We start from the raw sequence: 15,790 nt of genomic DNA, 5'->3' as shown, positions 1-15,790 counted from the left end.
CATTGATAGCACTTGGAGCTGGGCTGCAATAGCGGTGGCTGCATCAACTTCCAGAATACCTGCTACCTTGCCTGACGTCATCCTCTGAGTTGGGTTTTGATGCTCATTTGCAGCCATCATCTCGATAAGATTATACGCCTCAATATAGCTTTTAGCCCATAAGGCGCCTCCAGCTGCTGCATCGAGCATGGGCAGAGATTGGGCCCCCAAACCATTATAGAAACCAGTGATCACCATCCAATCCGGCATTCCATGATGTGGACATTTTCTCAACATTTCCTTGTAGCGTTCCCAAGCCTCGCACATAGATTCTGTAGGTTGCTGCGCAAACTGAGTAAGAGCACTCCTCATAGCAGCAGTCTTTTCCATTGGATAAAACTTCACCAGAAACTTTTTCGCAAGATCTTGCCACATAGTGATGGACCCAGCTGGTTCAGAATGTAACCAGTCTTTAGCCTTATCCCTCAGTGAGAATGGGAAAATCCGCAACTTGATAGCCTCATCAGTCACGCCATTATACTTAAAAGTGCTGCAGATCTCGACAAAATTCCTTATGTGCATGTTGGGGTCTTCAGTTGCCGCTCCTCCAAAAGAAACAGAATTCTGCACCATCTGAATAGTGCCCGCCTTGATTTCAAAGGTGTTAGCTTGAATAGCCGGATGAAGGATGCTTGACTGAATGTCATCAATTTTAGGCCGAGAAAAATCCATAAGAGCTGGATCAGCTTGAATAATACGATCTCCCATGTTTACTGGTTCTTTCTGCTCAGTTTCTGAATCCGAATCCTCAAAATCTAACTTCTCCGGAATATCAAGAACTTCGTCTGTCTCCTCAGTTGTATCTAAAGTCCTCTTGCGAGCACGAGAACGAGTTTGCATAAATGCTTGCTAAAGTACCTGAAACACAACCGAAAAGAGTAAGTAACTACTACGTCCTAATCACTGAGTCCTAATGACCAATGATGGTAAGTACATAAACTAAACAAATACGCCGAGTCCCCGACAGCGGCGCCAAAAACTTGTTAGGGCGAAAACACACGCTAATATTCACGCAAGTATACGCGTTCGCAAGTAATATAGAATACTTTCTAGTTCGTTCCCTCAGAGACTCAGACTAAATTATTGTCTAATTAAACTCACTCACCAATATATGATTACTTCTCAATGTTAAGATAATAACACCTAAAATTGTTGATTAAATATTAACTATAATTAACTACTTAATTAACCACTTAACTAACACTTCAATTTATCAATAATAAAACACTCATGAGATCACAACTTCATTATTACTTCCTTCTATAGCCATTGTTATTACCTTTAGCATGTGACAGTGATGATATTAACCGAATAACACGAAACTGATAAAAGCCAACTTTCATTGTACTAATACCATTCTACCAAGCATCCACAATTAAGATAGAAGTTGAATAGTCATCAATTATGTTGAGTTCCTATATGTCTACAGAAATTGACAACACAACGATTTAAGCACAAGTTATTCCTTTTGATTACATAGGGCAAATAAAACTGTTAGAGTTACCCACTAATCATGCACAACGTACATGAGCCTATGCTAGCATGGCAAGTTCTAAATCTCAAGATCCACCGTCGCTTCATAAGAGATTAACACCCTATCTTATATGTTCGCGACGCACATAAGACGAATACGCACAACCAATACTAGATATCATGCAATCATCACACACTAAAGTATTAAACAATTAACTAAAGAATTCCATAATAAATCCGTTGCAACCCCATGATCACGATTAGCCCATAATAGAACTTATCGCCATCATGGGTTCATATGAAATCATGACAAACAAACACAAGAAAATAATAACTAAACTAATTATATTAAAACAGAGTACGTCACAAGAGTAAATAAGTCAAAGCAAGAAAACTAGCATCCAACGTTACAACGAAATAAGAATCACAAGAATATATGCTTCCTCTTCATTGCGGTGTGCTAAATCGGTCTTCTTCCTTATCTCATTCACTTCTTGCGTAAAACACAATCTAAAACATAATCTCCTTAATAATCTCTGTGAAAAACGTCTCAAATCTACCTATATAATAGTCCCATAAAACTCAGATTACATAGAAGTTGGAAGCCAAACAGAAGTAGAAGTCTAAAATAATTTATCTTTTTCCCCGACCCTGCGCGGCCGCTCAGCATAGCTGCGCGGGCGCGCAAGTTGCTGCGCGGCCGCTCAGCATTGCTGCGCGGGCGCGCAGGCCTCTACTGGAAAAAATCCGGGTTTGCTCCGTTTCTTCGCCGTAATCTGTCCATTCCTTTCCTCTCGCAATGGTGAACACATGCCAAGGCTTATTCTTGATGATTCCTCCCCCAAAATGCAACTAATACCCTGAAATGCATAAACACTAGAAAAACGCATCAAATACACAAAATACTTGATTTCAAGACACCAATTTAAGCCATTTTAAGACGTTCTAAGTGGTATAAAATGCCACTTATCAACACACTTAACCGAGTTCCGACAAAAGCGGTTCAAAAGACTCTATATGAGATATGGACTGATAAACATCATAGCATATCATTTATGAAAATTTGGGGACGTGAAGCGTTTGCAAAATGTTTAGCCTCTGACAAGTTTGGACCAAAATTAGATAGATGTTATTTTATGGGATACCCAAGTGAGACTAGGGTATAGTTTTTATAATCATTATGAGAATAAAGTATTTGTTGCTCAGACCGTTGTATTTCTTCAGGGAGAACTACTTTCTAAGAAAATAAGTGGGAGGAGAATACATCTTGGTGAAGATTGAGAACCATATGATAACATTGAACCAGAGTTGGAACAAGATCAGAATGTACATCAAAATGTTAAAAGTAATCATGTTCAGGAAACACGGGTTGTTCGTAGATCAAGTTGAATTCACCATGAGCCCGAGAAAAAATTATGGATTTTTCTTAACTCAAGATGGTGATGTGATGCTTATGGATAATGATAAGCCTCTCACCTACCAAGATGATATGAATAGTCCAGACTCCAAGAGATGGATGAAGGCCATAAAATCTGAGATCGAATCCATGTATCAAAATAAAGTATTGACTTTAGTTAATCCATTCGAAAGGGTAAAACCTATAGGGTGAAAGTGGGTTTCAAAAGAAATACCAATATGGATGCTAATGTACAAACCTATAAAGCACGACTAGTGGTAAAAGGTTTTGTTAGGTCACACACACTATAGAAGGGGGTTGAATATAGTGTATAACACAATCAAATCGAATTCTCATAACAAAAGTAACAGAAAATAGACTTTATTCAATGCAATAAACTCTGTTACAATATGGAACTGTCCTCTCTCAGTGATGAACAGATATCACAAGAGCTGCTAGGGTTACAATGAATAATATTCTCGATAAAGATAACACTTATAGTGTAAACCCTATGTCTGTTTTTATATACTACACAATTACAAGATAATTGCTAATTGATATGGAATATAATTCTGCTTCCTAAAATATATCAATCAGATATCTTTTCTTCCAAGTATTCCATCCTTCATAGAATTCCTTCTTCTTGCATATCTCTTCTTACGTTTGTCTCGATCTTCTTTCCTTTCAATCAGCCGCCTTCCATATCTGAAAGTTTCCTTTAAGTCCTGATATTATCTCCTGATAAATATCTCCTGAACCTTAAGTACTGATAACTTAGGTTCTGACTTCAGTATAAGTGCCGATTTCAGTTAAGTACTGATTTGTCCTGTTTAAGTAAGATCTGAAAACAAAACATAAATCATATTAGACATGATATTGTCAAATATATCTAACAATCTCCCCCAACTTGTAAATTAGCATAATATACAAGTTTAACAGATATTTGATGATGTCAAAAACATTAAGTACAAATGCATGAGAATTTAACTAGATAACTACAACTTACAGTCCTTAAAGCTTTACCAACTTTAACTTCTGATAACAACTTCAGTCTATATACATATCAGAATTTGAGCAGTTGTAGATTTTGACTTGGCTTCACTTTCTGATCTCTCTGATGTCAGGAGTTGTTTTAAGATAGTTCTTTAACAAACATCTCTCAGCATATCTGAGTTCATCAATCATCCTCCTTTTAGCATCTTTGAGTTCTGCAGAATCTTCACCAGTTTGGAAGATAGCAGCCCTGAGATCATTTATTCTAGCTTTCCTTATGTCCTGATCCAGTCTGATCAAATATGCCTTGTCAGACTCAAGATTGAATTCTACAGCCTTATAACCCAGAAAGGTTGTTATAATCTTAGCAGAGTTAGGCTTCATCTCAACAATATCACCCTTGTGATCTCTGTACTTTGGAAGATATGTGTTGTCAGACTTTACAGAATAAAGCCTTTTCTGTCTCTGAATTTGAGTCTTCAAATAGTTTGCAGCACTTTCTGTTATTATGTCATTCACTTGAAGTAAGAATAAGACATGTTCTAGTTCTTCAAAATACTTCAGTGGTATAGCATTTTCCCTTATATGATAAACCCTACCATCTGTCATGAAATATAACAAGATGTGTTCTTTCAAGTAGGTATGGTAGACCATCTGTACAGTTTCTAATTGATTCAATCTTTCAGGAGTTGCTCTAACACCTGGTTCACTTAAGGAAGTTGGATCATTGGTTGTATTATACACTCTTCTTTCATCAGCACTACCCAATCCAGATTTATCTCTTGCTTCCTTTCCAGTAACCACTCTTGCTTCAAAACAACTTGCTGCAGTCTTTAAAGGTTGAGTCTGTTTGGCTTTAGTGAAACCTGGTAGGAGTAACCTTGAGGATTTAACATGAGCAATGTCAGAGGTTTCCTTTAATTTATCTTCTGATATCAAGTCAACTTGAGCTATGTCAGAGGTTGCTTGCTTCATGTTTATACCAGAACTAACTAAATCTCGACTCTGAAGAGGTTATCTTAGAAATCTTCCTTGAAGTCAGAGTAAGATCAGCATCTTCAACAAAAATTTCTTCATCCATAGGAGGCACATAAACCTTTATAGGTTCACCAACTTTTTCTTTGCCCTTAGACCTTGGATCTATCTGCAATTGTGATTTGACCTTAGTTGCCACAGGATTTATCCTTTCTTTTATCACAATGCATTTAGCCGTAGGAAGTTTCTTTTTACCAACAGAAGCTTCAGATTTGGAGTTGACTTTTTCTGACTTAAGTCTAGCTTCTTCTTCCAGTAGACTCTCAAAGTCCATTCCTGGATTCTCTTTCAGAAATAACTGTCTTGAAATTTCTTCATCAAGATCCAAAAGTTCATCAAAACTTATCCTTTTACCAGTATTAGAAGTTATTCTTCTCCCAGTATCAGAACTTGTAGTTCCAGCTCTTCTTGATGAGAGACCTCTACCTTGACCATGACCTCCACTCATTCCAGAGTTTCCCTGGTCATCTTTTTCATCATCCTTCCCCTTCAGTGTCTTAACAGTTTTGCATTTGGACTTAATTACTTTCTCCCCCTTTTTGGCATCAGTAGGTAAAAGAAGAGAGACAAGCAATTTTACTGAGGATTTGATTTCATCGAGTTGAGATTTCTGAGAAGCTTGATTTTTCAAAATTTCATCAATCTGAGATTGTTGCTTCTCTTGGATTTTCTCAATGTAAGCAACTCTGTCAAAGGTAGGTTTGAAAAAGCTTTTCTTTTCAAGTTTCATAGTTGTTTCTTGCTTGAGTAAAGCTTCCTGAATTTTATGCACCTCGGCATGAGTTGTTGAGTGTTGACCTTGAAGGTGTCTAGTGCTCAATGCAGTAACTCGTAGCTGTGTCTTGAAATCATCATTAATTAGCATCTCATCAGCTTTTGCCAAGTGCTTAGCAAGAATTTTTTTAGATGGAACAAAGGTGACTGTGTTCCACTCCTTAGTCCACTCCTGTCCTCTAGGAGTTTCACTCCAAGGTACTGGTGCATCTCCTCTAACAAACTTTTTGACTAGTTCAGCTTTTGAAGGAGCTTGTAGAGGTGTATGTCCAGAAGGACCAGCTTCATTAGCATCAGCATTTTTAGCAGCATCACCAGTATCATCAGTATTTGCAGTATCAAAACTTACAGATTCAACATCCTTTGATAAAATAACAGTATGAGAGGCTATTGAGGCTTCAACATCATCTTCTAAGTGCTGATCTGCTTTCAATTTCTGATCAACAGCCATATTCTGATGCTCGCCTATAGTCTGATCTTCAATGTCAAAATGCAGAGAAGGTGTTTAATTCTGGAATTTCATTAGCATCAGGAAGTGGTGTTGTTGATGGATTGAGTGGAGCTGGTGGAGCTTCTAAGTTAAGAACCTCATGCACAATTAGTTTGTGAATATCAATCTCAGCACTTGTGCCTGGGTCTGCAGTAGATACTGGTTCATTTACAGGAGACACAGGTGGTGTTGATACTTTATCTTGAGCAGTTTCCTGAGTTGGTTACAATGGAGGTGTAGATGTAGTGGCTTCAGCACATTCTGGCTCTTTTGAGATTAGAGATTCCTGATCTCCTTCCTTAGCTGCTGCTTCCTCATCCTCTGAAACTGACTCAGCCATGTACCTTTGTGCTCTCTGTTTCTTGTATCTCTTTGAAGGTGGAGATTCCTTGGGAGTTTCATCTGAATAGATCATTCTAAGCCTTTTGAGAAGCTTAGATCCCCCAATTTCAGCATCCTTCTGAGAAGAGACTTTCTCAGCTTCTTTGATAACAGATTCTGACACATGAACCTGTTCCTCACTGTCTGACTCATCTCTCAGAATAATCCTCCTTCTCTTCTGTGGTGTCTGAGGTACAGTCTTTATCCTCTTGGGCTTTGAAGATAAAGGCCTCACAGTATGTGCTGATGATGAAGGTTGAGATATCTTTGAAGGTTTGATATATGTTCTGAGAGAGGGTTGAGTAGGTTGAGGTGTATATGTGGTATGTTCTGATGGTTGTTGTGGTGTCTGGGATGTGTTGGTGGGTTGAATATCAGGATAAACAGATCTGTAGGTTTGAGGATCAGCATTTACCAGGATCTGTTTTACAGACTGAGGTATCTGCAAGGGTCTAACCACCTTTTTCTTAAGGTCAGCATTTACTGTAACACCCCCAAATCCAAGGTCGTGAATTCGGGTCGTTACGATCACTTATTAATTAAATAATTCTCTTTTCACAATATTACTCAACCTTTTATTCAAACTCACATACACACAGGTTATATGCTTGGAAACATTATCAAATAAATCATTTCCACTTATCTACCTGACGGGGCTGGCGCACAAAAAGCCTACGGAACTCACGAGCGTTCCTTACCCGCCTACGGACAGCAGTCCTGGTCTGATCCATGCTGGTAGTCTGTTGTGATATGATATATAAAAGCAAGGGTGAGCATTAAAGCTCAGCAAGGTATATATCCCCATAATTAAGTATGTAAGGATAAATAAAACCAATAATTATACTTTGTATCTCCAAAGCGTTCTGAAAGTTTATATGCTTATCAAATTTATAATATTCTCAAAATCAACTACAATAGTATATCCACTGAATACTTGTATTCATCTCTTTCTCAAAATCATTTTATACTCGTACTCATTTTATTTCAAAATCTCAAGATGTTACTCGAACCAAGATTCTCAAATGGGTGTGATATATATCCATCAACATCCCAATTTAAAACTCAGCCTTATTGGCAGATTTCTCAAATGGATTTGATATATAATCATCAACATCCTTATTTAAACTCAGCCTTATCGGCAGATTTCTCAAATGGATTTGATATATAATCATCAACATCCTTATTTAAACTCAGCCTTATCAGCAGATTTCTCAAATGGATTTGATATATATTCATCAATATCCTTGTTTAAAACTCAGCCTTATCGGCTCTCTGTTGTATATTTCACAACAGTTTTTCCAAAATGGAAGAAAGGGACTATACTGGAATAAACCACGTATCGGTGATCAGCCGAATACGAAATTTTCTCTACTAGTAGAAGGAATACAAACCTAGCCGCCTTTGGGCTCATCAAGACACTACACGGTGGTTGCCCATTGTCGTGCAAGTCCGAAAGTCAATGGTCACATAGACCATATAACCGTACAATGCGCCACTCCGCGCTTGCATAATGCGCCACTCCGCGCCTGGTCACTGCCCGATACCACTCCGTGCCGGGCAGGCCACATTCCAGTCCCAAAACAATTATATCTTTTGCTCAAAATCCTTTTTTGAAGGAATAGGTCGTTAAAAGTTGACCTGTAAATAAGATGATTTATTCATCACTTTTAACTCAATTGATCTTTGGGAGTTGTCGGAGTTTTGAATTTAAAATCATTTTCAAATCCCTATCTGTAGTAGGGTGACACATATATTACTCACTTGTTCTTTATTGAACGAGGAAGCAAAACTCTTATGCTTCTAGACTAAGTTCCCTAAGGTTTTGATACGTTTCAAATGATTAATCTCTTTCAAGATTTTTGAATAATTTAGAAAGTACCTTTGGGAACTATATCTATTTTTAAATAAGTTTTTAGAAGTCCGAAGATATTAAATATCTAAGGTCTCATAATAATTTAAGAGGGATTCAATGAATTGATAAAATCTTATAAATAAAACATCTTTGTATAAGGTTCAATGAATTGATAAAAAACCTTAAATACAAAATATTTCTGAATAAGGTCCAACGAATGGAGACACCTTAATCAAATAATCATAACAGGATTTGGTATCCTATAATTGCTCTTTGAATAGTTAAATCTTTATTAAATAACGTGAAATTATTTATAAACTATTCAGTATATTTTTAAATACTTTATGGATATTTAATAATCCCTTAAATATCGCTTTATAAAATAATCAATCAAGTAAGGGTGTCCCTTAAATGAATAAACCAATATTTCTCGAAGTTTAAGTCAAAATCTCAATCGTTCGCTTGATATATATATTACGCGAACGTACTTTATTTATCGAAATAGAAATCTTTCGCGTTCGGCTCTCTCCGGAATTAAATCGTTATTAAAATATTTCCAACTCCCATTAACCTATATTATATTTGAAATACGTTTCAATTTCTCATACTCGTGTAAAACGAAATTTGTTTTCGTAAACAATCGCATAATTCGTATGCATTGATATCATAGACAAGCATATATATTTGAACTGTAAATTATGACATCAATATCACAACAGTATGTATATAGCATGGATAGTATGAGATAAGGTTTCGAAAACTTGCCTCGAGTAATCGAAGTGGTATGGTCTCTGGTGTTTGGTTGGCGATCTATAAACAAGAACCAACGGTCTAAGTTAGTACGCGATTAACGTCTCGCTCTTTTTAAACAACTTTTGCAACTACTCAAGTATAACGAATCTCCGATCTTCACATTCTCAACACTTATATTCTCACTTTATAACATGGTCGAGTTTGGAAATCGATCGTTCGCTTTAGAAAGTCCATTTCGACTTTTAAGCTCGAACGTGAGAAAATGCGCGTCAAAACTAGGTTTTTATGCGTTTCTCGCTTGCGCTCACTTTACCAAAACATTTTTATAAAATCGAAAAATTAATATTTTCTCAAAATTCTTTTTGGACAATCTTCTCTACTGTCATATCCATTTTTCATAAGTTTTCCAGAATCTCGAAATTATTTTAAGTCCTTCAAAATCACCATACAAGTGGACTTAAGTGCAGTTGGCTAATCGCAGAAATGTTTTACACTAAAACGACCATAACTCCTAAACCGTAAATCTCCTCATGATGATCTACACATGTATAGAAACTAAAAAACAATATCTATCTAGTAATGGCCAGTGGTTTTCAAATTTTAACGAATTTCATGGCCGAATGTCCTGCAGAAAACAGATCAAGTGCAAGAATGCCCAAACTTAATTTCTACTACTTGATCTTAACACAATCACTACCTATAACCATCATAAACACAAGTAATTCTCAAGATCCACTCACATGAACCTTATATGCTCTATCTAGTACCACATACATGGATTACAACTCAACATCTCAAGCCTTTAGCAAGAACATAATCAATACAAACTCAAAAAAACATAATCTTTTGGATCTTAATACTACAACAAACATAACTCTTAAATCCAACCATAAAACCTTAAAGGGTTGAAAGTTATACCTTCTTGGACACTAGGAAGGTTAGTGCTAGGATGATTGAGGCTTGGTTTTCTTAGAAAACACTTAGAAGGGCTAGATCCTTAAGAAACAAAACCAAGAAACAAGTTAAAATTTCGGAGTAACCTTTCTGCACCTCATTCAAACATTTTTATAAAATTAAAAAAAATTAATTTGAGGCTGAAATTTGTTACTAAGCTTACCCATGATATAGAGAAGCTATGGTAAAAATTTCATGATATTTGAATGAGTATATTTTGAGTTATGAATTTTTCTTTCTCCCTTGCTCAGAAAATCCGAACTGCTGGAATGAAAAATGGGAGAGCTTTAAGTGAGGGAAAAGGGGTTGTTTTCTTTTGTGACTAAAGTGTGGGAGTGTATAATGAATATATGGGATGTATGCAGCAGATTTGACAGTAATTTGGCAAAGGTATGGGTTGGTTTGATTGTGTGGTGAAGTGAGAAAAGGGAGAAGTATGGCTTGTGTACTTGTTTGTCTCCCATCACTATTCAACACTATTCCACTAACTATTCTAGTTAGCTTCTAATCATCTAGTTACACTCCTAACTACTAGTTAGGACTTGGTTATGCATGGCCAACTTGCATGGGATTTAATTTCTCATTCGTTTATTTATCGTAAACGCAATCGTCGTTCCATTCCGATAGTTTCCACGTATAACGACTTGTTTCGTAGAGATTTCTTTTATTGGTTATAATCCTATAAGCAATTCAATTCCTTCTCTTGATCATAGAAACACCTTGATATATTATTTATTTCACGTAGTATTCCCGGTTCTACGCCATTCTTTACGGATACGAAAACACGTAGTATAATTGTGAATCTTCGAATTTCGTCGGCTTTTACATTCACTTATTTTCCTCGATAAACAAGAATATGATCTCGGATTCTCAAAATTCCACTATTCATTTTATGATGATCCCCATACGAATTACTTAATTAGCTCAAGTTACTATTCACAGAAGTTTTAAAATATTACAAAAATCAGGGTTCTTATAGTCTCCCCCCCTTAAAAGGATTTCGTCCCGGAATCAACTCACAAATAGATGGGGGTACCTTTCTCGCAGGTGGCTCTCTAATTCCCAAGTCGACTCCTCGACCTTGGGATGTCTCAATAAGACTCTGAATAGCTTGACACTCTTGTCCCTGAGTACTTGCTCTTTTCAACCAATGATTTCAACTGGTTGCTCAATGTAGGACAGATCTAGTACTTACTCATGTTTCACTATATTCTTGGTATCCGCATTATACTTTCTCAATATTGGCACATGAAAAACACTATGAACCTGTTGAAGGTTTGGAGGTAAAGCCAATTCGTATGCCATGGTTCTATTTGTCACAAAATCTCAAAGGACCCATATATCGGGAACTCAACTTCCCTTTCTTTCCAAATCTCATCAGTCCTTCCCATGGTGACACTTTCAAAAATACCTGGTCACCCACTTCATAGTCTCTGTCTTTTCGTGCTAAGTCGGCATATTTACACTGTCGGTCATCCTCTGATCAACTCAACTATGTCCCTCATTCTTTACACCAAGTCGGGACCTAGTAACTTTCTTTCACCAACTTCATCCCAGTACAAGGGTGAATGGAACCTCCGACCATACAGCGCCTCATGTGGGGGCATTTCTATACTCGCATGATAACTATGATTGTAGGCAAACTCTATCAAAGATAGGTGTTCATCTCAATAACCTTAAAAATCAATTACAAAATTTCTCAACATGTACTCCAATGTCTGAATGATTCACTCACTTTGTCCATCGGTTTGGGGATGGTATGCAGTACTCACATTCAGTTTGGTTCATAAGCATTCCTGAAAGCTCCTCAAAAAAATCTGGAGTTGAATCGGGGATCTCTGTCAGATACGATAGCTACAGAGACTCCATGTCTTATCACAATTTCCTTGATGTATAGCTCTGCTAATCTATCCACCATGTAGGTTTTCTTGATTGGAAGAAAGTATGCTGACTTGGTCAGTCGATATATAATTACTCATATTGCATCATGGTTAGCCTTAGCTCGGGGAAATCCTACCACAGAATCCATGGCTATTTGTTCCCACTTTCACATCGGAATTCCTAAGGGTTGTAGGAGTCCCCTCGGTCGCTGATGTTCCACTTTCACTCTTTAACAGGTCAAACACTTATTAACCCAATTGGCCACGTCTCTTTTCATGTTGGGTCATCAATAATATTCCTTTGGATCTCGGTACATCTTGTTACCTCCAGGATGAATTGAATATCTATAATTATGTCCTTCGCGTAAAATTTCATCTTTTAATTCTTGAACATTCGGAATCCAAATCCGGTTCGCATACCTCATAATTCCCTTCTCATCTTTCTCACATTTGACTTCTTCTCAGTCAAAGATTCTCACTCTTCATTCATCTTCTCTTCCTGATAATGTCCCATCTTTTCTAACAATTCCAGTTCTAATTTGATCTCAATTAGTCCATCAGTCCCTTTACCAGTGACTTCACCTCTATCTCCATCTCCTCGAGTTCTCTCACTAGTTCCTCCGGCTTGTCAACATCTTGAGTATCTCTTTACTACTAAGGGCATCGGCCACCACATTGGCCTTCCCTGGGTGATATAAAATATCACCGACATAGTCTTTCATTAACTCTAACCATCTCCTTTGTCTCCTGTTGAGTTCTTTCTGAGTAAATATATACTTAAGGCTCTTATGGTCAGTGTAGATCTCACAATTTTCTCTGTATGGATATTGTCTCCAATTTTTCAAAGCAAAACTATTGCTGCTAATTCTAATTCATGAGTAGGGTATCTTACTTTATATTCCTTCAGCTGCCATGAGGCATAAGCAACCACTTTCCCATGCTACATGAGCATGCATCCTAATCCTTTATGTGACGCATCACTATAGATCACAAATCACCCTTTCCATCGGGCAATGCCAGCACGAGGGATATTACCAAACTTCTTTTCAATTCCTGAAAACTTTCCTCACATTTTTCATTCCACACAACCTTTTCCGTTTTGCAAGTAGGCCTAATCAAAGGTCCTGATATCTTAACGAAATCCCGTACGAACCTCTCATAAAACCAGTTAATTCCCAAAAAGTTCCTACTTCCGTAGGTGTGGTTATTTTTTCTCATTGGAATACTGCCTCAACATTGGTAGGGTCAACTAACACTCCTTCACTGCTCATCAATTGTCCTAAGATCTGAACTTCATTTTGCCAGAATTTGCACCTTGAGAATTTGGCAAACAACTTTTCTCTTCTCAATGCTTCTACCACTATCCTCAGATATTCCGCATGTTCTTCTTCCGTTTTAGAATAGACTAAAATATTATTAATAAAAAAAATAATGACGCACACGTCCAAATACTTTTTAAACACTCGATTCACAAAGTCCATGAAAGCTACTGGAGCATTTTTTGGCCCGAACGACGTCACCAAGAACTCATAATGTCCATACCTCGTGCGAAATACGGTATTTGTCCCCTGTTTTAATCTTCAGTTGGTGATATCCCATTCTTAGATCGATTTTCAAAAAGTGTACCACCCCTTCAAGTTGGTCAAACGAATCGTCAATTCTAGAGAGAGGGTATCTGTTCTTAATAGTCAGCTTATTCAGTTCCCTATACTCTGTGCACAATCGCATACTACCATCCTTATTTTTGACAAACAACATTGGTGTGCCTCATGGTGACACATTAGGTCTCATCATTCCTTTATTCAACAGTTCTTGCAACTGTGAAGTCAATTCTTTCATTTCAACCGGGGCTAGCCTATATGGGGCTTTTTGAAACTGATATCATTCCTGATATTAATTTGATAGCGAACTCTATCTCTCGGTCAGGTGATAATCCTGAAAGGTCTTTGGAAAACACATCCTCAAACTCGTTAACAACTGGTATGTCACGTACATCGGGGCTTCTCTCTTGGTACCCGCCACGTATGCTAAATACGTTTTGCTATCTTTCCTTAATAATTGCTTTGCTTGAGCAATATTAAAAAATTTCTGGGTCTGACGCTGACCCTTAATCACAATTTTCTTGTCGTTAGGCATTCAGATTTTAACTTTCTTTCCTTTATAATCAATCTGAGCACCATTTCTCGACAACCAATCCATTTTTAAGACCACACCAAATTCTCTCAGCCTGAAAGGAATTAAGTCCAACTTAAAGCCCTTCCCTCATAGTTCCCACTTGCAGATTAGATGAATCTCATTAATTGGAACAACCTCTCGATTCACTTTTTTTATTCGCAATAATTCTTGCGTTGGAATCACATTAAGTTTTAACTTGGCCAAAAATCTCGCGATATAAAATACTTAGTTGCTTCAGAATTAAACAAAATATTTTTAGTTACCAAATTGAGTAAAAGGTTACCTGCTATCACGCCCTAGCTGGGTTGGGGCAGTTGCTAGAATAATGTCCTAGTTGGTTGCAATTAAAGCACCTCAGTAGCTCGTTCCCCAATTACATACCCCGGGATGTTTCTCCCCACATGACTTATGATCCTGTAGGGGTGACCGAAACTGGTTATGAAATGTAGTCTTATATTGACCACCTCCCTGGGCGATACTCTTGCTTACCGGTTCGCTAAAGCTATTTCCGCCAGCTACGGTAGTGGCGAACCTGGTACCCACTGCGGGTTGGGACACCACTCCCCTCTCAGTCGTAATCGAAAACTTCTGTTTATCGCTCTGCCGCCTTGGCTTCCGAACTCCTCTTCTTGCTCTCTTCCTCTTTTTGACTTTGCTCACTCTCTGCCTCTACAATCGAGGCCTTTTTGCACATAGTCTGTTATCTAAAGTAATGACACTCGGTCCTGAATCCATTGTTTCAGCCCTTGCTGAAATCTCCTCGCCTTTTTCTCTTTCGTGTTCACAAACTCCGGCACGAATCTCGACAGTTCAATAAATTTGGCTTTGTACACAGCCACTGACATCTTATCTTAATCTCTAGAAACTTCAACTCCATCTGAGCCTCCATAAACCTGGAAAATACTTTTCCCCATGTGATAATCACATCAGTCTCCAGGATTCCTTTAGGTTCCCACTAATAATTTGCTTCTCCTTTTAACATATAATTGGTGAACACAGTCTTTTGCGTCTCTTCTATGGGCACTATCTCAAAGCTCTTTTCCATTTCTTTCAGCCAAGCTCTGGCCTTAATAGGTTAGCAGTCCCTTGAAATTTCTGGGGGTTTTAACCACTTAAAGGCCTTAAAGACATTAGTAACTGGAACATGATCCACCTGGGTTGAGGGTGACAATTTAAATTCTCTCGAAGAAGATTCATAATTTGGTCCATGGGGTTTCCTCTCTGGCCTTCCCCCTCGTTAGTATCCATAGTTTCTTCTTCATTGTAATACTCTAAGCCGAATTCATTATATTCGACTTCCTCGTGTTCTTGGTTATTTTGGTTTACCAATTCAGCAGGGTTTGCTCTAGTTTCCAAATATGTCGGGGTGGCATCTTGATGCTAATATAAAAGATCACCAATATAACATTATTCACGTCTCTACTCATTATGTTAAAGTCGCTTAATAACTCGCTTTGTCACAAATACATTCTTCATTCCTCTTTAGTTACTCGCAACATTGTGCCCACGCACCTGATTTGATGCGTTAACAAAAGACGACATCCTGTCGAGAATATACACGTAGCTCCTAGTGACATCCCACTCTTGGAATTCTG

General features: G+C 37.7%; 1 non-coding gene across 1 annotated transcript; it reads left to right on the top strand.

The window, feature by feature from the left end:
• Positions 1 to 247: 247 nt before the first annotated feature.
• Positions 248 to 354, top strand: LOC141687856 (small nucleolar RNA R71). The gene has a single exon (XR_012561335.1). It is a non-coding gene; the product is annotated as a small nucleolar RNA R71 (small nucleolar RNA).
• The last annotated feature ends 15,436 nt before the right edge of the window (positions 355 to 15,790 follow it).

The sequence above is a fragment of the Apium graveolens genome, chromosome 9 (assembly GCF_009905375.1).
Source record: "Apium graveolens cultivar Ventura chromosome 9, ASM990537v1, whole genome shotgun sequence".
Taxonomy (NCBI): Eukaryota; Viridiplantae; Streptophyta; class Magnoliopsida; order Apiales; family Apiaceae; genus Apium; species Apium graveolens.
Note: the sequence above shows the minus strand (reverse complement) of the source record. Positions and strands in the feature narration are given on the sequence as shown.